The 27,097-nt window shown below is 44.0% G+C and overlaps 2 long non-coding RNA genes across 2 annotated transcripts; one reads left to right on the forward strand and one right to left on the reverse strand.

Annotated features, from left to right (window-relative positions):
* Positions 1-1,133: 1,133 nt before the first annotated feature.
* LOC144291471 (uncharacterized) lies at positions 1,134-5,718 on the reverse strand. Its single transcript, XR_013358734.1, has 2 exons — positions 5,630-5,718; positions 1,134-1,392 (listed from the first exon to the last, which is right to left on the reverse strand). It is a non-coding gene; the product is annotated as an uncharacterized LOC144291471 (long non-coding RNA).
* A 1,346-nt stretch (positions 5,719-7,064) lies between these two features.
* Positions 7,065-26,784, forward strand: LOC144291474 (uncharacterized). Its single transcript, XR_013358743.1, has 4 exons — positions 7,065-7,279; positions 22,182-22,317; positions 22,557-22,778; positions 26,187-26,784. It is a non-coding gene; the product is annotated as an uncharacterized LOC144291474 (long non-coding RNA).
* The last annotated feature ends 313 nt before the right edge of the window (positions 26,785-27,097 follow it).

Genomic DNA, 27,097 nt, shown 5'->3' on the forward strand with positions numbered 1-27,097 from the left:
ACGACCCAGCAATTGCACTGCTGGGGATTTACCCCAAAGATACAGATGCAGTGAAACGCCGGGACACCTGCACCCCAAGGTTTATAGCAGCAATGGCCACAATAGCCAAACTATGGAAGGAGCCTCGGTGTCCATCGAAAGATGATGGATAGAGAAGATGTGGTTTATGTATACAATGGAATATTACTCAGCTATTAGAAATGACAAATACCCACCATTTGCTTCACTGTGGCTGGAACTGGAGGGTATTATGCTGAGTGAAATAAGTCAATCGGAAAAAGACAAACATTATATGGTCTCATTCATTTGGGGAATATAAAAATTAGTGAAAGGGAATAAAGGGAAAGGAGAGAAAATGAGTGAAAATATCATGAGGGTGACAAAACATGAGAGACTCCTAACTCTGGGAAATGAACAAGGGGTGGTGGAAGGGGAGGTGGGAGGGGAGTGGGGGTGACTGGGTGACAGGCACTGAGGGGGGCACTTGGTGGGATGAGCACTGGGTGTTGTGCTAAATGTTAGCAAATTGAACTCCAATAAAAAATAATATAAAAAATAAAAAAAAGAAAAAGGAAATGCATCCAAGGCCTTACAGCTGTGCACATCACCTTCCCTCTGCCCTCTTCCAGGGCTCCCCAGCAGCCTGCAGAAAGCATGGTCCACACTGTGGATCAAGACAATGGGGTTTCCTTTTCCTCTCCCAAAGCCCTGAGGATGGAGACCAAATGGAATCACGTAGTGTTATGATTTGTACACTAACTGAAAAATTTATGACTCTTGTAAAAATATAGACGAATATGTTGTCTGCTGAGAACTGAAGATAAGATATAAACCAAGTTATTGGCAACATTTCCCATGGGTTCCACTTGAGCGAGAATGAATCATTCATTGGCTGTTCATGACCACAACCACCACCAATCTTGCTGCTTTTAGAAACTGGGGGGAAAGTTTTTACTACTGTTGCAGGAAATGATAAAGCAAATTAATTTTGAATCCACACAATGCCCAGCGTTTTCCTTTGGTATGGCTTAGATTTGGGAGTCTGCGGACAGGCCTTTCGAACTCGTCCACTCAGATATTTTGAACCTCTTGGAGCATCCTCTTGCTTAGTCAGGATGATTTCAGGTCCTGTGTTTTATCTTTTTTTTTTTTGGCCTCAAAGCCTGACTCAACTTGCAGGGCTTTATGCAGAGGAGTTTGTTTACAACCCCATTTAATAAAGCTGGCTATAAATTTGGCCCATTTTCACGTTGTCAACGGGCAGTATAAGGGTTTCATTGGAATTCAGTTTTGATCGTTAAAATGGATAGAAGATAAACTGCTTAGCAGCTCCTCACAACCACATAAATTGGATGTCCAACAGTGCAAAACTCCAAAATGCATCTTTTAAACCTGTGAAAAGAAGCATGAGAGGCAGAATTTAGAATTTGTTTCAATCGAGTTGACACTAATCCCAGACACAAGGGAGTGTCCTAGGTACTATTTATTTCTTTGAAAATTGATATGTTATGGCTAAAACCAGCCGATAGCTCTGGAAAGAAAAGCTAACACATTTGTGAATTATCCTTGAGTTTTTGTGCTTTACTTTAGAATTGTTAAAGTCATGCCTGACTCCACCAAGAGAGCTTTGACTGACTTTGGCTACCTGCTAAAAATTCAATAAAGTAGGGGCATCTGGGTGGTTGGGCTGGTTGGTTAAGTGACCGATTCTTAGTTTCAGCTCAGGGTTGTGATCTCAGGATCCCCGGATCGAGCCCCACGTCAGGCCCTAAGCTCAGTGGGGAGTCTGCTTTAGATTGCTTTCTCTCCCTCTCCTTCTGTGCCTTTCCTGGCTCATGCATTAGCTAGAGCTCTCTCTCTGTCTCTCAAATAGATAAATATTTAAACAAAATCAATAAAGTGAAATGTAAGTTACAAGTAGTTTTGTATATTGATGCTAAATAATGATATTGATATATATGCTTAAAAAAACAGTTTCTTCCTTGATGTGTAAATGGATCTTATAAATGTGTTGTTTCTTCTTTATTAGAGGTAAGAAGTTTCCTTTGTGATAAGAGACAAACTTCTAAGCAATTTGCTGCTCGGAAATCTATAGTAGTTAACTATGCTCAAACTATGGGAAAATATCCAAATTTCCTGTCTGGCTCAAGGGCTTACCTTGCCAACTTCAACAGCAGGACTCCTTGGAGCTACCACTTCCTGTGTGGACCCAGACTCTTCCAGCCTACAATGTTACAGGCTTTCATCTCTAATTATATACCTGTCCTCCAAACTTCCAGCTGAATCTGACCTCTTCCATGATTTTGTTTTTTCTCTCTGTTCTAGATGAATTCCTATTAGCAAATGTTTATATCACTTGCATGTCACAAAGGATGAGCTCTACAGGCTGGTACTGAATTAGTAAGGAACATAAATATTAAGCAAAACTCTCAAACTTCCTCTATGGCTATTTCTAAATTAAACCTAAGTACCCATTTGGTAGGTTTTTTGGCAGGGCAGTTGAATAGACACTCTATCTTTCTCTTTTCTGTGGGGTCCCCAGGCTTGTTGTGGGATAGAGTTGACTTCATTTCCCCGCATTCCCCTTTCCTGGATGATAAGTGGGGTTGTTTCTGCGAAGGAGCTAGGCATTCCAGTTCTGCAAATCCTCCTGAATGTCTTCCCTCAGAGGTTTGGCTTTAGAGAAAAAACACTAGAAGGAGTTTTGCTGGCATCCTAGGTTCCTTCCACTGCAGTCTGGAGTACTCGTTCCTTTATTCTTTGTCTGTCTACGTTCTCAAAGGATGCGTCTAGAAGTTGGGTCATCTCTCCCAAAGTCTTGGCCGGCTGAAGTCCCTTGATTTGGTTACTTGGCCCAAGTGGCACATGGTTACCTTAGAGCTGCTTCTGTCTTCTTCCATCTCCCAAGCTGAGCTCGGCTAAGTTTCCAGAGACTTCATGTGGATACTGCAAACTCTTTGGTGTCTGTTGCTGCTGTCCAATTTTGTCCTCACAGCACTATGGCCTCGATGAGACACTTAACTTCCTAGTTAAGGGACTTACCTACTAACCTAATAGGACTTCTGACTCTTCTTTACCTTGGTTGCATGGTTGCAGGGGTGGGGGGGGTGGGACTACCTCCCAAGAGCTATATTCTTATTGAACAGATGAAATCCAGCAGCATCTCTGCCTTTTGCCAGCTTCTTTTTTCCTTCTGTGGGGATGTCAGCAGGGAGCTGTGTCACATCTTAGCTTCTCCTTTTCCCTTTCCTAGGGTTTGTAGTTTACCCTTGGTGGCATTAATGAAGGTTCTGGCTGGCCTTAGACGTACCCACACCTTTCAAAATCCATACCTCCATCATTATCTGTGTGGTAGATGTCCTAAGGTTTCACACCAGTCATGTTCCTACTACTTTATTTGACATGCTTGCATCAGTCTGGGGGCCTTCTGTGAATGTCCTTCAAATTGCCCAACTGTGTGTGTGCATGGAGGCTCATGAGTGTGTGCACTGGTATAGTCTCCTGTCTTCAACTGGCTTTGTTCCATAGTTCCAGTCATCCACATGCTCCTATAGAAATAACCCCAGGACTTCAGTGTGGTCTTTGGAAGCAAACCCACTTGGGGTGGAATCCCATCCAATTATCTACTAGCTATGTCTTCTTGGGCAAGTTCTTTAACCTTTCTTCTCTTCAGTTCCTAATCTCTAAAATGAAGATTATGATTGTAGCCACCTCAGAAGTTCATTATGGGATTAGATGGGAGATGGCAGATTAGAGCTCACTGCAGCATCCAGCATATATTAGTTATTATTTTTTTGGCCAGGTGTGTGTGTATGTGTTAATTCCTACAGATATTCATGATGATAGAGTCATCACCCACTGGCCTGGTTTAGTCATTCAACAAATATTCTTCAAATGCTTATCATGTGATCTCTGTTCTAGGCCCTGGGATAACATTAAGCCAAATCAAATGTGGTCCCTGGCTTCATGGAGCTTATAACCCTAGTGGGAGATACAGACATTAATCAACTAATCATAAACATATGTGTTTAACTGATAAGTATAACCTATTCTGAGAACTAAAAGTATATGATACTAGGAGGTTATTTAACAGGAACAGTTGGCCTCGCTTGAAGGATGGTTACTATAAATTAAGTGAAAGCAGAGAGATCTCTGTGCAAAGGTCATGTGGCAGAGGTAACTATAATTTATTTGAGGAATTATAAGAACATCAGTGGGTGTTGGAACTCATGGAAAAGTAAGGGATAATTCTACGAAGTAAGACTGGAGAGGTAGGAGTAGTAGGTAAAAAAATGGCTCCATCTCTTACTCCCTGTGAATAAGTTACCTTGCTTGGCAAAGGGACTTTATGGAAGTAATTAGGGTTAGGAATCTTGAGATGGGGAGATTATCTTGGATTATTTGGGTGGACCCCAATGTGATCACAAGGGTTCTTGTAAGAGAAAGAGGGAGGCAGGGGTGTCAGCATGAAAGAGAGAGAGAGAGAGATTAGAAGATTCTACACTAGTGGTTTTGAAGATGGAGGAAGGATGCTGCAAGCCAAGGACTTTTAGAAGCTGGAAAAGACAAGGAAACAAATTATCCTTTAGAACCTCTAGAAGGGATGCAGCCCTGCCGAAGCCTTCATTTTAGCTCCATGAGACCAATTTTGGACTTCTGACTCCTAGAACCATATGTTTGCGTTGTTTGAAGCTACTACGTTTGTGGTCATTTGTCCTATAGCAATAGGAAACTGATGTAGTAAGTGGGCAAGGCCCAGGCTTGTAGGTCAAAAACACTCCCATTTAGAGTGTCCTTGAGACCACCTAGAGGTAAAGAAGTAGCTAGGGTGAGCATGGCAATCCCGAGTTATGGGTAGGGGTGGGTAAGCTTGGGAACTGAGAAGAAGACGTGAATCTGAAAGGTTGTGAAACATGGCAGGATATTGTGCCCATTGGTTGTGAAGGACAGAGAAGCGGCTCCATCAGTGAAGATCTGAGGGTTTTGAGACTGAAGAGTGAGAGGGCAGTGATTCAATTCGATTAGAGAACATGAAAGGGAGCTAGAGAGCACAATAGGTTTCTCGACAGCAGGTGGAGTGGTTGGGCTGGAGTTAATGGTAAGCCTCGCTTCATTGATGTTGAACTTAATGCACTGATAGAAAAGTCAAATCCTGGGATCTGGGGAAACATGGAATGATGACAGAGGAATAGATCAGAGTTAGGTTAATAGGATGCTTAGTAGAGGAAGAGTTGAGGTCGAAGATGTGCTTCTGGAAGACGAAGTTGGGATGTGAGCTGAAGCGATGAACATAGACGTTTCTCCGAGATAGCCTAAAGACAGCAGACAAGAGGGAAGGGTGGGTAGCATTCACTGAGCACCTACTCTGACCAGGCATTAGAGGACCTTTTATTTTTAAAATATGTATTAACTAGTTTAACCCTTATAGCGCCCCTCCATTCTGTCCCTCTATTACAACATAGTGTTAGCACCATTTTTATAGGTGATAAATACAGAATTAGAGAAGTTAAGTAATTTGGAGATAGTCCATCAGCCAGTAACGGTCTTTCACACCATGTGCACAGTTAGGGGAAGGGTAGCTGCTCCTAAAGGCAAAGATAGGAGCAGACAGAGGGAGGGAGAGAGATACCTGGTGTGGTGTCATTGAAGCCGAGAAGCAGGAGAGACCTACGGTGTGGAATAGTCTTTGTAAAAGATTGGGCAGTCAGAATTCGGAATTCAGAATCCTGAATGACTCTTTGTTGGAACCCAGCCTCTGGATCGCTGGGTATTAGTAGCACTTTTTCTAGAAGTCTGTTTCCTTGGGGACTGGCTCTTTAGTTATATAATGGCGGCTAATGTGGTGTCTGATATTTGGTGATGGTCAACCACCGTGTGTGTGTGTGTGTGTGTGTGTGTGTGTGTGTGTGTGTGTATGTGTGTGTGTGTGTGAGAGAGAGAGAGAGAGAGAGAAGGAAAGAAAGAGAGAGAGAGGGTGGGGGAGAGAGGGAGAGAGAGGGAAAGAGAGAGAGAGAGTGGGAGAGAGATGGAAAAAAAGAGAGGGTAGGAGAGAGAGGGAGAGAGAGGGAAAGAGAGAGAGAGGGTGGGGGAGAGGGGGAGGGAGAGGGAAAGAGAGAGAGAGAGAGAGAGAGAGAGAAACAGAGGCAGAGGGAGACACCATCAGAAAAATCATGGCTCACTAATCTCACAGGCACAACTGGTCTTCCCAACTAGAAAGTACGGTTATTGAAGAAGCTTCTGATTTTGAAGATGCCACACCTTCCCAGGAGTATTGGTTATAATTTTGTGACAACCATTGAGGGAAGTATTTGACTTCTGCCTCGGAAGTTTCATGGTCCAGATGAATCAATAATATATGACACGACTTTAAAATCCAGCCCCCCCCCCATCATGTCTATCAAGGGCACCTTTAAGATGGGCCCACCCACATCCAGGCTGAATCAGATGGTCTATTAATTCAGGTTTGAATTAAAAACTCTCGCCTCTTTTGCTTGAGCTGTTCAGGATGCACTCTGCATAGAGTTATTAAAATGAACACTTACAGTGACCAGAGCTTTGAATCGAATACTCCATATGGCACCAGAGTGAAGACTCTCGACATGTGCACTTTTGTCTTTGGTCATTTCAGACTGAAAATACAATTAGACTTGGCTGTCAGACAGATGAAATCTGTCATATTTCCCCTATAGGACCTGCACTCGGTCCAGATCAATAAATACAAAACCACTCGCACATAAATTGCAAACTAAGCTTGCAGCCTCAATACATGCGGGCTTAGATTCGCTTGTATCCGGCATACACTGCTTCCTGGCCAAACAGTCTGTTTCTGTGATTAGTGCAATTTCATAGCTGGACCAGAAAAACAAGGCTGAAAACCATCACTATAAAGCAGCAGATGGCTTTGCCACACCTTCCCTGTAAGGGCAGCGCCCCCCCTCCGGAATGGGGTTTTAGCTGCCTGCCATATAGGATGGAACTTTAAAATTGGGATGAGTTCAAATCATTTCCTGGGTATAGCTCCATAAAGCTGTTGTTATTTTCCCCCCTCTTCCTTCTCTAGATTTTAGACTGAATTGATAATAAGCTTTGCCTGGACATGACTTGTCACACGGAAGAGATGTGATTTATACACGGAGATACAAGATTCTCTGTATATGCTCAACTGAGCCAGCTTTTGCTTGATGATACAACCACGTTGGATTGGCTTCATGGAGAGTGAGATGTATTTACGTTTTCCCCGGAGATTGTTAACCAAGATAATGTGTATTTGGGGCAACAGGTAAACTGTGACCCATTTCCTACCCGCCCCCCACCCCCGGTTTAACTTAGAGGTCCAATTTCACACAAAGGGAATTTTATTTTTCTAGTGTAACATTGAATTAGGCTGTAGAATTTGCTGCTGTAGGATATTAAGAGAGGCAATTAACCTAGGCTATTTAGAGGGAAGAATTAGACACTTGCTGTATCTGAATAAGAAGAACATCTCTATTTTCAGGAGCTGCTGTGGAATAGAAACCTCCAGACTTCCAAATATGGTGCTTGCTAAGCAAAGTGATTATAAAATCAGGTCAAGAAAAAAAAAATCCCCTGTAACACACAATATAAAACGACATGTCAAGTGTGGGGGTGGAACTTCCTTGAAGGCCACTGCCGTTGGACTTAGGACGTATTTTATTCTAAGCATGGCAAAATCCACCTGGCTGCATGCCCTTCCTTGTTCAGTCTGGCCATTCCTCTTGGGGGAATTCTTGGGGTTCAGTAACACTGTCGGATGCTCACGTTGTTACCGAAGCTTCTTGGGAATGGTAAATAAGTGTCCACTCTTGAAGGCCAACTAAAATCCCTAATTCAAAAGAGGTAGAGCAAACAATACACATTGTGTTTCCAGGGCATGTATTTTGGGGGAATCATACAATTTGGGTAAATTATTCCTGAATTCGTGTTAGACTTCAGATGTGTTGTTAATTCTGGTAAGTAAAGTTTGTTCGAGGTTTGGATTGCTAGAGACCAAGGCTCGCAATCTTTCAGAAGTTGTAGGAGGGTGGAGGACACCAGGCTGGTCCACAGATAGACCAGAGACCAAGAATGAACTTTGATCTTAAAACCACAAAACACAACTTTGGGCCTCATTTTACTAACTAGAGATGAATTTACCCGAATGAGCTGGTTTTAAAACATTCCTTCCTCCACCCCCAAAACCCAGTTCTACCAATCTATACATATCAAGGTCTTAACAGGAAACAGCTGAAACAGTCAAATTAAGGTAGTTCAAGAAAAATCTAAGGAGATTTATTTATAAAAAGGATGGTTCGTGGAAACCAGAAAGGATAGGAGGAAGAAAGGAGACTGGAGTTGCAACAATTGAGCTGTTACCACGCCTGGGAATTAAAGGGTGCAAGGGAGGAGAGGTTGCCCACCAGTTATTAAAGCCCATAGGAAGAAAGAGTTTCCTTGAACATGACCTTCAATGAAGCTGTCGGTCATCTCCAGGAAACCTACCAGAGAAGCAGCCAGGGAGGTAGTACCCTGACCTCGTTTTCCTTTCTGCCTTCCCCTGATTTCCTGTTAAGACTTCCCATTGGCCAGACAGGGAATGGGTCCCATTCTGCTGATGTGGTCCATAAAGGTCAGAGTAGGGGGTAGGGAATACGTCTCCACCAAATGGGAGACACACTGCACACTAACCTAATTTCCTGAGTGAAAAGAGAGTCAATCCAACAGACTTTTACTTTCCTTATAACACTCAGCTGAGACCAGCCACACTGCAAGAATAGTAGTTAGGAGCAAGCGGGCATTTCCGGAAGGAGGGGCTTATGTGTGAAGATTAGGTGCAGCGGGAAGACAGCACAAAGGGCCTAGGAGGACTTAACAGCCAGGGAAAAATCCTTGCCCGAATGGGTAAAGGATACAACTTGAGGTGGGACAGCAGAAAGGATGCCATACACAGCAGTTTGTAGTTGGAAACAGCATCACAGAGTTCAGTCCCCTAATTTTACTCTGGTAGAGACCGAGGCTCAGAGGGGTTAAGGGTTAGCTTACGGTCAGAGGGGAGTCATTGAAGAGTCAGAGTGCGAATTTTAGTTCCTTAATTTCCCATCCACTCAGCTTCTCTCTGTTCCACACAGTCTCCTGGGCAAATATCACCAACGCAACATTTTGCCAAGGCTCCTATTTACCTCCAGTGGCTCTTCTTTGTCTGAGCCACATTTTGATCACAACTTCCTGAGTTTCAGACAGAAAAATATACGAAAGTGTACTTGGAAACTACTTAATGCTCATTACATATAGTATCTATCTGTGTATCTATCTACATCTATCTATTGAAATCCCATCTAACACTTCGAGGTGTTAGGATAGTTATAAGGGAAATAATAGTCATGGTGTCTGCCCTCAAGTGGTTTACCAACTAAATTGTTTGATGCTCGGCCTTGATCAGTATCCTCCCTGTTTTCTGTGGTGTTTCCCTTATTCTTTTCCTGGTCCCATGGCATGTCTTACTCATGGAATCTTGTCCTCGTTGAGTCTTTCTTTGGTTCTGTGATGCCATTTTCTTATTTTCCCCCCTTTCCTTTATTCTTGCTCAATGATCCTTCTTTTCTCTGTGGGTTTGAATGTTGGGGTTTCCTGACTTCTGCTCCCAGACCTTTGCTCTGTGGGCTCATTGCCTGAGAGGAGGGGATTTTCCAGTAGGGAACAGAACACAAAACCTCAAGTATGTTGCACTTATCACTGATTGACCTGTGATAGAAGAATCTCCAATACGGAGGAGTTAGACGTATATAAGTGATACGTGTGCTTCTGCCATAGGAACAGAAACCACCATAGCAGCAGGAAGCAAGAGCTATGTTGGGAGTCCCTCTAACTATCTGATAATTGTTGCTGGAATGCATTGAAATCTCCCTTTGGATCTGAAATGCTCTCTTAAAAAAAATCATTATGGCCACAAGACCTTGGAACTCATGAAAGTTTATACGGAAAATAGAGATATTAAAGAAATGGCCTGAGGTGAAGAAACCAGCTTCTACAAAATTATAAATGATGCATTAAAGTAAGTTAAACATGAGATTGAAATCCCACCATTTTCTGCACTGAGCTGTAGACCTCGACCGATTGGCCCAGTAATAAATAAGGAAGTGTTTTTGGTACATGGTTTGCATCACAGAGGTATAGGTTTCCTCCTTTTTGACGTTTCGGAGTTACGCACAGTGATCCGAATGCCAAAATATCTGATACAAGAGGGCTGGTGGTGAGATTCACACGAAGAATCAAGCTTTGTCAAATCGAAATCTCACAATAAACCTGGATCATCCTTCTAACACAACTGAGATCTTCCAGAAGCTCTCTGCAATGAGACACACAACTCTAAGCACAGAGTGGGAGCAGCGGAGCAGACCCTGACCCAGGAGCCAAGATCCTGATGCTTGTCTCGCTGGAAATGCACTTCTCCACTGGCCTCTTGGGGACCACAATTTTCCTGGATTTTACTTCTAAGAGAGGACGCTGTCTTTGCCAAGCCATGAAACTTTAAAGGAGATTACTAAGCTTAGCTGCCATTTCAGGATTCAGACATTCGTTCCATGCTCTATTACCTGGAGAGAGGGAAAAAATGAGACAGACTTTTCATGTCCATAAAGTACAACAGGCATTAAAGCTAATGGACAGAAGGAGAGGTTTGGGCTGTGTACTCACCTCCCGCAGGACGGATAGGCTCTCACCAAATCTAAGGGAAACACCACACAACTTTTGGTTGTGCCTTTGCTCATGCAGAGGCAGTGACTAGCTAAATGCACCCATGGGAGGGGGCACGATTACGATCCCCTGGCTTCATCTGAGGGTCAAGCTATACAAGTGGGTGCTTAGAAGAGTCAGCAGGTCTGATTAATATCCTCTAGGCAGTACTTACGAGGCATTTTTGGTGCATCAAATGGCTAATCATAAAGTACAGTGGTGCAATTTGTATTTTTACTGCAGGCCAATTAAGAAGGGGGAGAGAGAGTGTAAGTAAGATGACATGTCCTTGCAAAGCAGAAACAACAGTCATAGCGGCAGGGGGTGGGGTGGGGAAGAAAGATGCACAGAAAGGAAATAGCCAGCCACTTAAAGCAGTTAAAAGGGTCAAGGCATCTCATGTCTTGTTGCCCACCCCCTGCCAGCAAACTCTCTTTTCCTGCTGGTTTGTAGGACAGTGGAGATTTTCAAAGGGGAATAATTGTGTCTTAACACATGTTCATCCAGACAGGGATTGGCAAGTTTAAAATCAAAGAGCATTAAAAAAAAAAAAAAAAAAAAGTGCTGTTTGAAGAGGAAATGGTGTTTCTCAACATTCGTATGAGAGTTCTCTGAGGCTTGGGTTCTTGGGTTTTGGGGTTTAGACTTCCCTCCTGTGTCGGTTTCTATTTTGCCTTCATAAAGCCAGGGAATAGGCCCTTGGAAAACTTTTCTCATTCGATTATTACTTTTTCCAGTCTTCACTAAGGGCACGGTTTTGAGTGTGGGTTATAAACCTGGCCCTTTCTGTAATGTTGGGGTCGTGGATCACTCCATGAAATTCTCTCGGGGCAGCTCCTCCCCACGCTGCTGCTTAACCATTATTCTCTTTGGGCACCTGGGACTGCTTGAGAAGAGGAGTAAGCAGAGAGCGATGAAGGAAGAGAGAGGGTAGGGGGCAAGGGAGCCTGGGGAAATAAATCAGGGGTTACTTTATGAAGGGAAAGGAAGAGACACGAAGGAGAAAAGGCAGGAAGCAGGAATCAATGGAAAATGTTAGTGATTTCAATAATCAAGAATAACATCATGCCATTTAAAACAGATGATAAGAAATAAATTCATAAATACTGCTGACTGCCTGGAGGGGATGAGAGGAGAGCTGGATGGGGTAAACATGAGAAGCTTGGGACCTGTCCAGATGTATTTGGTCAGTAGGACATGAGACTAGATCCTGGGAGAGGAAAAAGCAAGTAGAAGACATTTTGTAGGGCAGCCTGGGTGGCTCAGGGGTTTAGTGCTGCCTTCAGCCCAGGGCGTGATCCTGGAGACCCGGGATCAAGTCCCACATCGGGCTCCCTGCATGGGGCCTGCTTCTCCCTCTGCCTGTGTCTCTGCCTCTCTCTCTATCTGTGCCTCTCATGAATAAATAAATAAAATAAAATAAAAAGAAGTCATTTTGTAGGTAAGTTGGGTCCAAAATACTACTAGTGAAAAAAAAAAAGAGGGGTGTAGTGAAGGCAGGAATAAGGCTAAAATATTCATTGTCAGCTGACTGTTTAAGTTGATGGAATTCCCTGGATGTTTCTCACCCATCTCCTTTTCTTGGCATGTTCTGTTTTTCACTTCACTTTTTACCAGGCAATGTTGAGCTTTTTCTCTTTGCCTGATTATAAAAAGGCAACCCAGGATCAGCCCTTTCTGATCCCGGTCCTGTGCTACTTGGCGAAGATGGTATCTGTCTCACATCCTTTTCTGGGTTGTCCCCCCCCCAATCCCCCAGCTGCCTGCCTAAGTCACCAGCAAACTGTGGGTTCTTCCGGGTAAAACAAACAAACAAACAAACAAACAACAACAACAACAAAAAACCAGAATAGCCATGTGAAAAGTGAGCTGGGTGAGTGTTAGCTACTCCTCACAATCCCGCTCTCAGTTTGCCTCTGAGAGTGATCTTGGCTAGTTCTAGCACATATGCAGGACTTCGGTGAATAAACAATCATTACCAGGCAAGAGCAAAACAACACAGTACATCTAATCTATTCTATAAATCCCCTGAAATCCTCTTAAGGTAGTTTCTCCTTTTAGAGGCTCCAACTCTAACTTCAATGAAGAGTTCACTTGAAACCCTACTGAATTCTCTAGACAATGTTCTCTTATCCTTAAGGTCAGCAATAGGCAACCAGAAAGCTTTAAACTGATGGGTGGATATAGGACTGTTTAAGGATCAAGACTCAGGGGACACCTCTGAAAATACAGCTCTCGGGCCTCTCTAGATATTTTTTACTCTGCTCATGCGAGGGGAGGAACGTCTCTAAAACCTTTTAGCCAACTCACATTTCTTGAATTCTACAAATTTCACCAATGATTGCCCATTTCTAATATCCATTATGCTCATTAACAACCCATTAATTTCCCCTATGAAAACCCATTTCTGAAATTCAGTATGCTAATTAACTAAAGGTTTCTTGTTGATTAGAGATGTGGATTACAGGAGGGCTTTTAGTAATAGCCTCTGGAGTGGCCTTTCCGATAAAAGCCTAGCTGACCATGCTGGGGTATGGATTCCTGATTAGAACAATTGTCTCCTTCTAGGGTGTAGCCTAAACTGTAAAGAAAGAAAAAAAACAAAAACAAAAAACAAAAACCCATGCACATCTCTATTATACTATATTGCTAAAGTATTTAGTAAACTATGGATATAGGTGAATATATGTCTTTATACAGTGTACTATAAATTTAAATGGCCATAGAGTACTAATTGTATGTGGATCATAAAAATTAATTCCCTTTTGTAGGACATTTAGGTTGTTTCTGGCTTTTTAAGTAGTAATTAATAATATGAACATCTTTTTTTTTTTTTAAATTTTTATTTATTTATGATAGTCACAGAGAGAGAGAGAGAGGCAGAGACACAGGCAGAGGGAGAAGCAGGCTCCATGCACCGGGAGCCCGATGTGGGATTCGATCCCGGGTCTCCAGGATCGCGCCCTGGGCCAAAGGCAGGCGCCAAACTGCTACGCCACCCAGGGATCCCTTTTTTTTTTTTTTTTTTTTTGAACATCTTTATTTTTATTCACCTTTTGGTTCCTTTTTTTTTTTTTAAGATTTATTTGTTTGAGAGAGTGGGGGAGAGCTAGTGACTTGCATTGCATTTCATGAGAGAGTAAGGGGCGGGGAAGAGGAAGAGGGAGAGAGAGAATCTGAAGCCGACTCCACGGTGAGTGCAGAGCCAGATACAGGGCTCCGTGTGGGGCTCAATCTCACGACCCTGAGAGCATGGCTTGAGCTGAAACCAAGAGTCAGACCCTGAACCAACTGCCCCGCCTAGATGTCCCTGTTTGGTTCTTTCTTTAAGGCAAATTCCTAGAAATGGAATTACTGAGTCAGAAGTATATAGGTTTAAATCTTGATATATGGTGCTCATAGATTTTATTCTGATTTAGGGCATATGGGAATGTGCATTTTCTTGGGTACCTGTCGATATTTGGTATTGTCAATATTCTTAATCTTTGCTCATGTCCTGGTGGCCTCACTTAGTTGCATGGCCTTAAATTCTACCTAGATGCTTATGGCTTCCAAGTACATGTCTGCAGGTGCAAGAGATCTTTGGAACTTACCTTATAGATCCAGCTGACTATTTGACATCTCTATTGAGATTCTTAGTAGGTATCTTGGAACTGAACCCCTCAATCTCTCAAAATCCCCAAATTTGTTTCACCTGTAGCCTTCCCATCACTGTTAATGGCTACTCCATCATTCTAGTTGCTTCAGTCAAAAACCTGATGCTGTTTTGACTCATTTTTCAGACATCAATTACATCTAATCCCTTGCTACCACATGGCCCAAGTCACTGTCATCTCTCAACTGGATTATTGGAATTGTCTGCTACCATTGTTGTTCTGCTTCCAGGGGAGTCTAGTCTCAATGTGGAAGCCAGAGTGATTCCAATAATTTGTGAGGTAATTCTGAATTCTTGCAGTAGCTCGTAAGACCTAGGTGACATTGCCCTCTTCCCACCTATTTCCACACTTACCCTGCTTTCCAACCCCTCTGGTCACGTTGGCTTGCTTGCTGTTCCTGAAGGACACCATGACTTACACTGGCTCAAAGCTCTGCCTGAATCACTGATCGTTCTATTTAAAATGCTTCCTGTCCCACCCTCCAGCATCCCTTATTCGCTTTTCTAGCTTTATTTTATTTCATAGCATTTCTCTAGTATATTATGTAGTTTACTTAGTCATCCTGTTTATTGCTTATCTGGACCCAATAGAAGGTAAATGTCACAATGGAAGAATTTTTTCCCTGTTTTCTTTATTTCTGGATCCCCAGCTCTTAGTACAATGCTTGTTACATAATGGACATCTGACAAATATTTGTTAAGGAAATGAATGAATCTGATAGGTAGAAATCTAATCTCATTTTATTTGCATTTTTTGATTATTAGTGGGTGATATTTGAATAATCTTTGTGTACAGAGGCTTTTCTGAGCTTAATAATAAATTCACAAAGCATGCGGGAAAACACTGATAAATTTGACTGATTACAAATTTGAAACTTCTGCATAGAAAAAAATTCCTATCATGAACAAGACTGACAGATAGGAAATCTACTTGTAACACATATTTCGGAAAAGAGGTTAATAGACCTAATACACAAAGAGTGCTTACGAATCAATAAAAAAGATGAAAGCTACAAGAGAAAAACAAGGAAGAACTGGCCACTCACAAACAAGAAACACACAGAAGCATCTGAAAATGTTTACCATCACTTTACTCTTTCTTAAATGAGCCTTCTTTAAATCAAAGAGAATTTTCATTTCCTCTTGCTTTCAATTTCATCTTCCCTGAATTTAATTTCCAAGAAACTCTTATTTTCTCTAACAACCACAGTGTATTTCCAGCTGCTTTTCTCTTAGCAAATAGAGCCCCATATCCTGCCTCCCTCAGTTTTATAATTGCTTTCCCCCTTCTCCCTTCTTAGCCTCCAAAATACTCTATTATCATGGGCAAAACTCCCCAGAGCTGTACTGCTGGGTACGATGCTTTGCCTCACCACCGAAGAAGAATTGGAATGTGAGGACCAGTGCTATGCTTATATATGTAGTAGCAGTTCTATTACAAATATTTCAAATCACACAAAATGTGCACATTTGCTATTTCAACAACGATAAAGACCTGCTTGACTTGCATAGCATTTAATGAGCAGCGTGCCAGGAATGCTGATTGACGATATTTGGCTATTGAGTTTCCTAAGTTTATTTTGTACAAAGTTTGTAAACTTACGCTCTAAAATTATTTTTCTTTTGTGCGTGCCAAAGGCAGTATCCTTGTCTCCTTTTGGAATGAGCATTGTGTCCTATGTAGAGCTACGTATCTCCAAAGACAAGGAGAGATAAAATAGGAGAGACTCATTAATCAGGAAATGCAGGAGTGGAAATAAGTAGCAAGCAGAACGAACATAGACTACTAAGGCCGAGAATGTTTTTGACACCTTGGTAATGAGAGAATCCTCTTGGCAGACACCTACTCTCCACTTTAATTGGACTACCCCAATATTTCCAGAAGAAAAGTGTGATAAACAGAAGAATACTACCATCTTTCTCCCCAACATGTCCTTGTCTAATCCCTAGAACCAGTGGATATGTTACTTTACATGGCAAAGGGGCTTTGCAGATGTGATTAAATTAAAGATTATCAGATGGAGGAGACTATCCTGGTGGGCCCAATGTAATCATGAGGGTCCTTTTTTTTTTTAAGATTTTATTTATTTATTCGGCAGAAAGAGAGAGAGAGATTGAGAGCATGCACAAATTGACAGAGTGGCAGTGAGAGGGAGAAGCAGGCTCCCCACTGAGCAGATCTAAATGTGGGGCTCAATCCCAGGACCCTGGGATCATGACCTGAGCCAAAGGCAGACGCTTAACCGGCTGAGCCACCCAGGCTCCCCTACACAAGGGTCCTTTTAAGTAAAAGAGAAAGGCCGGAGAGTCAGAATCAGAGAAGCCAAAGTTGGAGTGACGTGCTTGCTGACTGGGGACCACCAGCCAAAGCACACAGACAGGAAGCCTCTAGAAGCTGAAGAAGGCAAGGATCAGATTTTCCCTTTGAGCCTCTGGAAAGGACACAGCTTTGCCAACCCCTGGGCTTTAGTTCCATGAGGCCCATTTTGGACTTTTGACCTCCTGAACAATAAGATAACAAATTTGCATTGTTTCAAGCTACTAAATTTGTTGTGATTTGTTACAGCAGGAAGAGGAAATTAATACAAAAAGAATGAATCCTGTTTTATTATTCCACTGCTTTTGCTCATCTCTAATGATGACTTGGAGTATCTGGAAGGTGCGTTGGGAAGTGAAGGTCCTCTCAGGTGTGCCTTCCATTTGGGATCTCATCCTGACACCCACAGGTGCCAAATCCGGCTGCACAGCAGAAGCACCTGTGGAATTTTTAGACGCTACCATGCTCAGTTCTTCTCCACATCTCATTTTCCAGCGTTGGGGGCCTGGTCTTGAATACTTTATCTTAGGTTCCAGAGGTGACAGTGAGATTAGGAAACAGGGTTTCTGGTAGTTGGAGGTAGCTACCGCTCTGGTGCCCAGGCTGTCTCTACTGGCAGGCAGACCTTCCCGAAGGAGCGTCCTCCCGCTGAATGTAGGTAGGTCCACTTGTCCTTACCCCATCACTTCTGCAGAGCAGCCCAGGTGAACCAGCTGGAGCACTTCTAAACATCTCTCCACAACCCACTCGGATGAAGTGCATGTTGAGAAGTGTGCGGGTCTTCCGGCCTTCAGGAAGATTCAAGGAAGAAGGGTTTTCCATCTTGGGGGCTGGGCCACATATTGAATATGGGCTCACCTTCAGTGTTGTACTGAATTCACTTATTTGGAGACGCTGCGTCACGCGGAAGAGGGAACTTACCATCTTTGTAGACTTTGTGGACATTCTGTATTACATGTTTAGTTTCTCTCTCTCTTTCCTCATCTTTCTTTTTAATTATAAAGGACAGAATAAAAGAGAGAGTGTAAGTACATAAAAAAGTTGTGTCGTAGGAGAAATCTGGCAGTAGTATTATTTGAAAGGAGTAGCAATTCTTTTCAGTGTCGTCGCTGGTTAGGGACGGATCAGGACAATGCCTAGGAAGGGTGGTCAAAGAAGTTGGCTCCACACATACTCTTGTATAATATAATATCACGGTGCTAAATGCACTCAGTGACTGGGAAGAAGAATGGAGAGTTGCCCAGATGATTAAAGTGAAGCCTAAATAAATGGCGCCCTCCCTGTTTCAAAGATGCAGAGGTCAGATCTGCAGGAGAAGAGCTCCTTGTCCTCTCTGGGTATGAATGCCCAGGGCTGGGGAAACAGGGCAATGTTTTGCTACCCTGTGGCTTCCAGGACCGCTGGAGAAATGAAAAGACTTGTTTCCAGAGGGGAACCCAAGAATGTAGATTGGAGGCGGCATTCAGTGCCTGCCATGGAAAGGGCAGGGAGAAGGGATTCCAGGAGAAGTTATGAGGGCTATTTTTAGTGTCTGGCCAGGGGCCTTCAGGGCTGACCAGTTTATAGAATTGATCCAGTCGGTAGATATGTTTAAGAATGGTTTAGAAACAAGGCATTGGGGATCCCTGGGTGGTGCAGCGGTTTGGCGCCTGCCTTTGGCCCAGGGCACGATCCTGGAGACCCGGGATCGAATCCCACATCAGGCTCCCGGTGCATGGAGCCTGCTTCTCCCTCTGCCTGTGTCTCTGCCTCTCTCTCTCTCTCTGTGACTATCACAAATAAATTAAAAAAAAAAAAAAAAAAGAAACAAGGCATTGGGAAATTTAGAATGAGAAAAAAATATTCTTAGGATTTTTTTTGGTTCGAGGGAAAAACCTTCTAGATTTGTGACCTATGTTTTCATGACGTTGAAAGCTTTCCTAGACTTCTTTTTCGTTTACCCCAAACTTTGCTTCTTGGACAAGTCTTTGAAGAAGAATAGAAATGGAACAAAAGTAGGGATTTCATTGGAAGCTCCCAAGATATGTTACTTAGCAAAGTGGATAAATGTGTTATTATCATTCTCCGCCTTGAGAACCATTTATTTGCAGGAGAGAATGACACACTTGTTGGTTGATGGCTCTGTTACCATGGAAGCATATAAATAAAAAATAAGAAAAATGTTTTAATCCATTAATTTTTAGATCTCCTATACCAGCCCCCCTTTCCCCCCGAGGTGTAGCACGGCAAAATGAAAACATAGCCCTGACCCAGGTCATTGTTCCAAGCAGTGCTTGCAAAGGGGGCAAGGCCAGCCCTTCCACTTCTCCTGCCTCCCAGCTTGGCCAGATATGCATTTTAAATGCACACTTTCAGTGTGAATAGGTTGCCTTGGGTACATGAAGAAAAAGCAAAGCACTCGGCCTGTGGGCCTTGGCTGAATAGCTGTGGGAAGCGAAATCGCTTGGGATAGAATAGGTGACCAGGCCACAGTCCAGATTTCCAAATGGCTGCTTTATCCAATCCTTGAGATACCATAATAGGCTCTGCCTTTCTTGTGGGTGTAACTGGATAGAAGTTGGGATGGCACCAAGACAGTTAAGGAGTATAAAATAATACCCATTCCAGGGTTATCTTTGGGCTCATATTCAATGTGGTACTGAATTCACTTATTTGGAGACGCTGTGTCACGCGCAAGAGGGAACTTACCATCTTGCTCAAGATGAGCCCAGGCTTTGAAGCCAGGCACACCTGTTCTTTCTCTTCTTGTTCTGCCTCTAACCAGCTTGGTAACCTGGGGCAGGTGCCGAATCTCTGTCAGCCTTGACTTCACCAGCTCAACAATGGGGGTTGTAACTCCGGCACCACGGTGTCTTTATGGATATTTGTTGACATAACACTGTCTCTGTACCATGCTCAGCATCTTGCTGGGCTCTCCGTGAGTCCCTGGTACAGTGTAACTATAAATATAATCTTTGCTGACGTGTACCAAATGTGTTGTTCTGCTTAGCACACCCCACGTGGAAGGGAGGGGCCTTCTGGCCCGGCAGCAGGATTCGCAGGGCTTCTGTGTTCCTCAGAGAAGGCCCCCAAATCCTTGCTTTTCTGCTTACAGCTTTATTGGAAGCTGGTTAAACACCACCCTATTTCACCTTAATACCAATGTAAATTTGAAAATATTTCACTGAACTCTCCTTAAATAGATGCACATCCTCCTTTTTGGTTTATTCAAGAGATATTTGTGGCGTACCTACACACACAGGCCCGGCCTGTGTTAGGTGCTGGAGTTAAAACAAGGAATGAGGTAGAAATGGGTCTGCATTTACGGATGTTACAATGTGGTGGGGACAAAAAAAGACCCCTGAGCGGGCAATTACAAGGTGACATATTCAGTGCTGCGGCAGGGGAAGGTGCTGCTGGAGCATTTTGCTGGGGCGCCCAACCCAGGTTTTGGGGGGATGTTGTCTCTGGAAGTGGGATCATTTTTAGAGCTGTCTCAAGGCTGGAGGCCTTGTGGGCTGACTTGAAGTGCTGGAATCTGTTCATTTACACCTTTACTCATTCATTCACTCACTTATTGAGTGTCTGTTGAGTGCCTATTAGTTTCCCAAATTCCGTGGCAAGCACTGGGGAGAGTCCTCGGTAGAACATTCTTGCAGGGAGCCTGCTTCTCCCTCTGCCTATGTCCCTGCCTCTCTTTCTTTTCCTCTCTCTTTCTGTATCTCTCATGAATAAATAAATAAAATCCTTAAAAAAAATGAAGAGAGGAATTACCCAGCAGGAGAAGTGAGAGACGCTAATGGACTGGCCAGCTGGAGGACGTCAGACATCATCCATCCTGGGGAGGGGTTTGGGCTTGAGCCAGGCCCTGAGAGGGAGTAGGAATCAGGTGAGGCAGAGGATGGTGGCGTGTGGTGAAGGAGAGCCTGGTCCTCAGAGACACGGAGGAGGTCAGATGGCTGGAGGGTGGAGGGGGAATAGGAGGAGAGGCTGGACCTGGAATTATCTGGAAGCCACAGAGCAGCCCTGGCTGGAGGGAGGCATTCCTAGTCTTCCCATCCTTTTTAGGCTGGATGGGCTTGAAACCTGGTTCGCCCTTCTCGCCATTACCACCTCAGTTTTTCAGTTGGGTTGGGATTGAGTGTGGCTTTCTCCAGGAAATTAGGATTCTCCTTCCTGGGGGGCTGCTACAATGTGTTGCCCATTTTCCCCTTCAGGACCAAAGGATTTATTCCCAAACTTTGTAGGTGCTGCTGATAGACAGCTCTCCGTTTCTAGCTTGCCCTGGAGATTGCTTCAGCTGGAGAGAGCCACCCCACCCCCTTCCCAAGGTAGTCCACAGCCATTGACTGATGGGAATAGGACTACAAAGGCTTAAACCGCCTCTCCCCAACTGCTCACTACTCTGCGGGGTCATCCCAGCCTCAGTGCTCCCTGCGGGGCTGCCTGGGGTCTTTATTGGGACTCCCTTGTTGCCCAGTGTCTCCCTCTGCCCACCCGTGCATCTCCTTCCCCGCCCCTCTATCGGGGATATGACCCCAAGGGCACCCCTTAATGTATGTTTTTTTCTCAAAGTTGGCTTCCCAAAGAACCTCACCCGGGACACCCTCAGAAGTCAACCCCTAGGAGGCCAGAGTACAGATATATGAACACCACTTAATAAAGACAGACTGATGTCCAGGAGAGCAAGGATTTGGTTAGAACTGATAGGATTTGTCAGTGAGGAGGAGGATCACTCAGTCCCAGGTAGAGAGCAAAGTGGGTCACAGAAATCTCCCCGCCTCAAAGTCTTGTCTAAGGAAGAGGAAGACTCGGCCAGTTGAAATCTGGTCTGATTCACAAGGCCGTCCCTTTTGTGGAGCCAGATTCGTTGATAAGCTGCCACCGGGAGATGCTGTTAAACCTGCATCTGAGAGCATATATTCTGATTTCATGTTCACCAACTCCCTCTGATTATGGGCTGACTTCCCCTGCAGGGCCGCCTAAGGGGAGAATTAGGTAGATGAGTTTCCACTATGGTTCACATGGCACATCTAATTTTTGTCGGAAATTAATGCTTTGGGATTCTGGTTTTATGAATCATTGTTATTCTTCCTCTACGTCTGAGATGGACTTGGGTCCACTCTTGGTGTAGTGGCGAAATCGGGCCTCGGGCTGGAAGGATCTGGACTCTTTGGGGACAGCCAGCTGACCTTTCCTGGAAGCCCTACACTAAATCCCTGTGCTCTGAAAAAGGCTTTTTTTTTATTTTTTATTTTTTATTTTTTATTTTTTTAAATCCACACCCATATTTTTGAGTCTGTTTGGACTGATCCATTTATTTTTATTTTTATTCTTTATTTTTTTTGCATTGTAGGCTTAAATTTAACTGACTGGCTTTTATTAAGCTCATAAACTAAAGGTACTTTAAGTATTGTTTATGTTCAGGGGATGTGGTTGTCATGATCTAATGGATCTTTTCTAAAACATTTTTTTCTTTTTTCATATTTTTTTCTTAAAAAGAGGTTTCAAGCAAGCAGCATATCAGAGTGATGGGTGAGGGGTTGAAGGTCAGCGAACAGGATTTGGATTCTGGATCTGCCGTTGTCCTGTCGCTTGGGAAGGTTACTCTCTGCTTATGCTACAACCTCCTTATCAGGTTGGTTGGGGGTGATGCAAGTAAAGTGCTCAGAACAGTGCCTGGCGCATGGAAAACTATTATACAGAAAAAGTATGATAATCATGCACATCTCAGCTATTTCTATTGTGCTCCAGAAGCTTTGTATCAGGGGTCTTTTGTGTTTTATAAGTGCTAACACAAGTAAACCCCCCATGCTCCCATCCCAAATAGATTTCCAATTTCTCTCTCTCTCTTTTTTTTATAAATTTATTTTTTAGTGGTATTCAGTTTGCCAACACATAGAATAACGCCCACTGCTCATCCTGTCAAGTGCCCCCCTCAGTGCCCAATTTACTGCTTTTCAAAAAGCAGTAAAGCAGATTTCTCAGCTCGTCCCCCTGTTGGAGAGTCGGGTCAGACCGAAGGGCTGGAGCAGCAGCGTCTGTGAGCGCTGGTCGCCAGCAGCTGGGAGAGAGCTCTCCGGCAAATGTGCAAACGTGGTAAGTTTGTGGCATGTGACATCGCTTCCCCTCCCCATCTCTGCCCAATTGCATTTTTTAAAAGTAATGCAGTTAATTTTCATGAGTATTTTAAGCCCAAATTAGATCTCATATGGTAAACACTGCAGAAGCTGAGAAAGATCTTGTTAACAAAGGCAAATTACTCAACTTCCACAAATCTGAATCAGACCCACAGAATTGAGCCGGAGCCGGAGTACATGCCCACAGAATTCATGCCGGTTCATTTCTGCAGGATTAAAGTAAATGCTGGTGCTCTAAGCTGCCAGAGGATCTGTGACCGTGGCATCTAATTGCAGCTTCCTTTAAACCTTGAACAGGTCAATGGAGGCACGATGATCTCAGGGATAATTTGTCTTTTATGTATTTCTATGGTGTGATAGATAATCCCTTGCTGCAAAGGGTCCTTGTGGGTGTCAGTTTTCTGTCCCTACCTGTAATAGAATAAAGAACTGATAAATAGGTGATTCTTTATATCTATCTCTTTTGTCCTGCATAATGTGGGCCAAGAGTGAGCCCGCCTCCATTTAGGTAGCAATGGGGGCATTCAACCCGTAAATGATTCTGGGTTCCCTTATGTCGTGATTGGACTGAACAGCGTGTGCAGATGCATCTGGAATCTTGCTACACCGTAATGACGGTGATGAAGAGCCAGAGAGCTATTTTCCACTTTGCATCTTAAGTCCTACTTTTCTCTGCTTGCTCCTGGGGTAGCTACGTGCCTCATATGGGGTGGAGTGAAGAGATGTGAAAAAAAAGCAGTCATGCCATCTTGAGATGCAGGAGCCAGGGAGACAAAACACAAAACAAAAAAACCTCAACAACAAAAAACCCAGCTTTGTCCGTTTTTGAACATAGTAGGAGTCCTCTGCTAGAGTGCAGACGGTCAGGCGGTCAGCAGGGTTTCACAGGGAAAACACAAGAGCCTAGCAGTGATAGGGCAAAACCCTGCCCTAAATGTTACAGGTGTGCTGAGTATGGATAGGGTTTCTGCTCTCTTGACTTCATGGTCTTCTGCCTTTGTCACCCCCACCCTAGGCTCTTCCTAGGTTTGAAGTCCTGAGGGATGGGGATGCTCCCAATAGCCAAAGTGTGCGGAACCTTCGTTGAGTGTCGTGATGTGGTGTAGTTTAGGGAAAACTCTCCCCTTAAGCCAAGAATGTTTCCCCATCCCCGTGCCCGGTATCCAGGGTGGCATCTCTGTAGGCCCACCCATGGCAACTCCATGCTGGACAGCAGCAGAACCAAGCAGATTGAGCACCCTCACTCCACCCACCCAGCCCACCAGTGTAAATGCGAGTCTCCGAGTGTCCCAGCTCCTTCCTCCCCACAGGCAGGATGCACTCTCTGCTTCTGGGCTGCTTTCCTTTCCCTCCTCAGGGCTCTTTATCTCTCTCAAGTCTGTGCTGGACAAATACCTTCTTTGGTTCGGAAATCCATTTCCCTTCATTTTCTCTTCCTGACCTCCCTCCCTCTGGCTTTCTTTCTGTTCTAATCATTATATAATTCAGGTAGATAAATAGCCCAGACGTAAGCTATTTTGTAAGTAAATAAGAGAGTCCACTGGAAAGGTCAGCGATTGTGGAGAATTAATGGGCAAAAACTTCAAGGAGGAGGTGGACCTTGAGTTTCTTTTAATAGAGTAGGAGGGCTGGCGTTGGCCGATGGAAGGAGGAGGGATGTACTGTGTTGAAGAAGATGGTCCAGCGATGGGGAAGGTTATGGTTCAAGAAGCCCGGGGTTGCATCCTGGCCTCCACAGTTACTTAGCTCTGTGACCTTGGGAAAGTCACTATAGCACTCTGAGACTCAGGCTTCTTACTTGTAAGATAGGGATCATCACACCTGGCTTCCACCGTTGTTATAAGACTATAATCGACTCATTTCGATCATTATGGGTTATTATATGCTGATCCCTATGCTAGGTGTTAGGATGAAATGGTCCTAGTCTTTGCCTTCCAGGAACTCCGAGGAAAGAGAGACAAATAAGTGAAGAAGCATATAATTCAAACTGCATTATGAGCCATGAAGGATGCAATGTAATAATTATGTCAGTGGTTTTTACCGAGGGGTCAGAGAAGGTTCCTGAATAATGTCTGTGTGGCACTCATCATAGCTCCCAGCACAGTGCAAAATGAGATCTCAGTAGTTCATTGTATCCAGGGGACACCTGCACGAGGACAGGAGACGTTGGGAAGGGCTGCGTGGTGGCAACAGGGATTGTCGTACCAGTGGACTTCCCTCCCTGCCCATCGTGCCCTTTTCTGTCAAAGGGGATAAGTTCACAGGCAACCTTCAGGAGGTGAGATCTGCCCTGGAATTTGCTGGTTCACCCTGTGTCCTTGGCCAGAAGACCCTCTCTATGGCCTTAGCTTGCTGTCGGTCTATTCCTGTGTGGAGGTGAAGAGGGCGCCCGTGAAACATCTCAAAACTTGGGAAGAACGCAGCAACTGTGGAGCAAATATTAAGAACGTGGTTACTGGACTTTGAATCGAGGGAGTATTTTCCTCTCAAGTGCTCAGAGGAGAGATGGTAATAGGGTTTGGCATTATTCTTTCTCAGGAGAGAAAAAACAATACAGGGGCATTGAAGATATTTGCTAGAAATTTCATGAATAGAATCAGCCAGTCCTTTCACATAGGTCCTCGCCACCAGTTTAGTACGTTACCACCAGGCCATTTGCTTGAGGTGGACATTTGGGGGCCACCTCCTTCTCTGGCTACTTCCTCCCTGTGACTTCCAGGCACAGCCTGGAAGGAGGTCTTGTCTGGGTTTGTTGTCACCTCCCTACCGGGGTTAATTAGACAGGGCTGCACTGTCTTCCCATGATAGAGGACTGGGAAGCAAAGTGAAGATATTTCCTTGGCAGCCACAGCTTCTTAACCAGGACATTAATTTAATATAAGGAGGCCAGAGGTCAAATATTTTAAAAATCCAATTTAGCCCAGATTGTAACCAAGGTAGGGGATATTTTTCTTCTTCTTTTCTTCTTTTTTTTTTTTTAAGGTTTAGGGAGACCAGGATAGGAAAGGGTGAATGGCCAGGATTTTCCATGGGATATTCCTGAGAGACCTTGTAAGAGGTGGATTCATGCCTTGGTCAAAAGTGGGTGTGGCAAATGCCAATAGACCAACAGAGAGTGCCCGAGGTCTCAGGAGCCTCAGGTGAAAGGTGGGTAGGGCAGATCAAAGGCTCACTCAGGGGATGATTATTATTTTTACATTTGGTTAAAAATTGACAAACTAATTGCTGAGTCCATTGTCAGAAAACTGGCAACCCATTAGGGATGATTGTAAGCAATTTTCTCTATTATTCTTAATGAGATGGACACTGGCTCCTGTTCTGTATTTATTGCTCAGAGAGAAATGAAGGTTTTGCCTCTCTCACTCAGAGCCAGAGAATGATGCATCAGGCCGGCTCTGGGCAGCTCCACAGGATGCAGGGCTTTCCTCTCCTTCCTGACCTGAGCCCAGAAGACAGATGATTTGTTTGTCTGACTGCCCGAGTGAGTCCCTTGCTGCCTCTTCATTTTCCACCTTTTCTCCCTTCCAAACACCCTTCTTCCTCCTGGCCAGCTCTCAAGATATCATTAATCTAAAAAACAAGAAAACAAACTTGAATAGGAAAACAAAACCAAAATTCTTTGGGAAGTGAAACTTTACTGTCAAGCTAAAGCTTCCTGGAGTTTAGGTTTTTGGTGGGGTTTAGGGAGACCAAAATATTCTTTAAAAACCATTTAGAGTATTTCCCACTGTGAAATATCAGAGGAAGTGCTTGTGCATCAGTGGAGTGTCCAGAGTGTTGAGTATGAAAGAGAAAGTGCCTGCAATCCCTTCACACTGGGGTGTTACACCCTGGCCTAGTCTTCCAGAGTTAGCCTGGAAAGAGTGGATAGTCATGAGTCCTGCTCGAAGGCAGGGTTTCCCACACCAAGTCACACCCCTAGGTCCCCATCTCATTTCCCACATCAAGTCAGGCCCCTGCGTCCCCGTCAGGCCTGGACATTGTGTTTGCTCTGCACGGCGATGTGTGTGCTCGGTGATGGCTTCCCCTCACGCTTCATTCCCCCATGGCCCTCTATGACTGGGATGCATGTTTTAGCAACAAAATGAGATCTGGTTTATCTGGCAGATGTGCAGATCAGAAAGTACATTTTCGTGGGGCTCTCTCCCTCATTTGAAACCCATTTCTGTGTCAACTTCCCACTGTTTGTTACATCAGGAAGATCAGAGGAAATGAGAAAACAAAATGGCGGCCTAACCAGTTTACATGAGCAGTTTTCATCATTCTGGTGTACTCTTG

This window comes from Canis aureus, chromosome 20, assembly GCF_053574225.1.
Source record: "Canis aureus isolate CA01 chromosome 20, VMU_Caureus_v.1.0, whole genome shotgun sequence".
In the NCBI taxonomy this organism is placed as follows: Eukaryota; Metazoa; Chordata; class Mammalia; order Carnivora; family Canidae; genus Canis; species Canis aureus.